Here is a 2,702-nt window from a genome sequence, read left to right as displayed (position 1 = left end):
AACAGCTGTACAATAATATAATGCTTTTTTTTGGAGGGAACCTAGGTGAGAAATTTTATATGACAAGTCAGTTCCATAGTAGTATTGTAAAAAGCTTAAAAAAGTATTCAGTCCAGACATATTATTAAGTCTGCATTAATACAGGCAACAATTGAAGCCCAGGTATATACACTTTCAAACCCAGTCTACAAAGTGAGATCGAGGGAGATTTAAAAGGGTACTTAAAGGTGGAAGACCTTGCTCCCCATTGCTTCACTTACTATATGGTTATATACATATATATATATATATATATATATATATATATATATATATATATATATATATATATATATATATATATATATATATATATATATATATATATATATATATATGTGTGTGTGTGTGTGTGTGTGTGTGTGTGTGTATGTATGTATATATATATATATATATATATATATATATATATATATATATATATATATATATATATATATATATATATATATATATATATATATATATATATATATATATATATATATATATATATATATATATATATATATACATATATATATATATATATATATATATATATATATATATATATATATATATATATATATATATATATATATATATATCACTAAATCCACGTCAGAAGGTGAGTGAAAACGGGGCTTTGAACAAGCACTTTCGTAGTTTATTCTACATTTTCAAGTTCACACTGCATACAAAAGAAGTTGACAGATATTTACATAAAAAAACCGAAGTGGGGGGCGGTGTTACAGTTTGTTAATCTGGGCAGCATGTCCTTTAAACAAAAAAGACAGGGACAAAGGATCAAGGGTGGAGACTAAAATTCCTGGTGGAAGTAGCTTTAATAAACACAGTCTCTAGCAGATTTCTTTTCCGATGGTTGTTGACCTAGTAGATTACCGTTGACTTATCGTATGACCTGTCTTAAGCCAATGATCCATAATGCCATTATTTGATGAGCCTCTTGATGTGGCATATTTGTGTTGGCAGCTCCTTACTTTTAGTCCTTTTGTTGTGTGACCAATATAAATCTTATTACATTCTTTGCAAGGAATACTGTCTACAATATTGCTTAAATTGGGTGGGCTATTCTTAATTAGTTTATTTATCAAAATATCATTATATTCAAATACTAAGTTAGTTTTTAAGATAGGCAATGCAGGAATGAAATTAGGATGAAATGGTAAACAGAGAATGTTCTTAAGTTCTTTGATACCACTGATTGGATTGTGATAATATTTATTATATGTACTTTTTGCTTTATTTTTACAAAGTTCTAAAAAAATATGGAGGGTAATATAACGAATCTCCTATTTTATCAATAATTTTAAACTTCCAAAAATTCAGGACTACAAATTCTAAGAGCTCTAAGATACATACTGAAAAATGTTAACGCTTTAATTTTTTTAGCATGGTTAGAGCAAAAATGAACATTTGACAAATTACTTGTGGATTTCCTAAACACTTTAAAACAAAAAATGGTGTTATTTCTAATAACAAAGGCATCCAGAAATGCTATATAATGTCTGGCAAGAAATCAGGAATATTAACATTTTCTCTTACAGTACAAAAACAATCGTCTACATATCTAACCCAAAACACCTTAGAGAACAGACTTATTGGAATAAGTTTAGACTTAAAGAATTCCATGTAAATATTAGACAATGGTACCCAGAATAGGCGATAGTAATTTATCTAGGTATTTAGAAAGTGTGTAACTAATTAATCCGTACATGTACAGCAAGGATGGGGCAATTGCTGACACTCTCTTTTATTGAACCCTATAGTATAGTTTTTTATTTTAGAACTGAAACTTTTCATGACATCAGCTAATGGGTCTTTCCATTGTTTTTTTTTGTAAGTACTAGAATCAGATAAAAAGTTTTCCATATTTTCAACATAGCTAATTTTATCCATTGTTACAAAACAATTGGATTTGTCGGCTTTAGTAATGTGCAAACTTTTATTTTTCTTCGTTTCATTAGTTGCATCTATAAACCTTTCTGGGAAATTCACTATTTCATTAGGTATTTGGAGTAAGCAGAAGAAAACACCTTTAGCTAAATTCATTGGAGTTGATACAATTGTGTTTTTCTTTTCCAGTTTGGATATCTCTGAGATGTTGTCCGTGCACGAAATGGCATCACTAATAGAACATAATAAGCCATAGCCTAAAGCACATTTAAGATCCTGGTCCAGTTCTTTGTTCGAGAAGTCTATTACACAATCGTCTCTATGTTTGTTATTCCAGTCACTTATCTCGATGATCAGTTCAACCGGTTCTCTTGGTTATAAACTTTCTAAATATCTAGTTAAATTACTATCACCTATTCTGGGTGATACTTCAAGTTCCCATTTACAAAACTCTGTTGATTTCTGTGCTAGACTTTCCCATATTGAATGATCCAGTACTGACAAATTAACCAGCCTTGATGTAATATCTTTATTTACTAAAGTTCATATTGACGACTTACGTCAATATTTATCACAACATTTGGACTTGTTTAATCTAGAATTACCTATCAATTAATTTGATATCCCTTTGTATAAAAAATTTTAAATTCACTTTCAATGGTATCTTTTATGAACAAATATTTGGTATGGCTATGGGGAACTCTCTTTCGTAACTTTTGTCTAATATTTACATGGAATTCTTTAAGTATAGACTTATTCCAATA

Source organism: Macrobrachium rosenbergii, chromosome 1 (assembly GCF_040412425.1).
Source record: "Macrobrachium rosenbergii isolate ZJJX-2024 chromosome 1, ASM4041242v1, whole genome shotgun sequence".
In the NCBI taxonomy this organism is placed as follows: Eukaryota; Metazoa; Arthropoda; class Malacostraca; order Decapoda; family Palaemonidae; genus Macrobrachium; species Macrobrachium rosenbergii.
Note: the sequence above shows the minus strand (reverse complement) of the source record.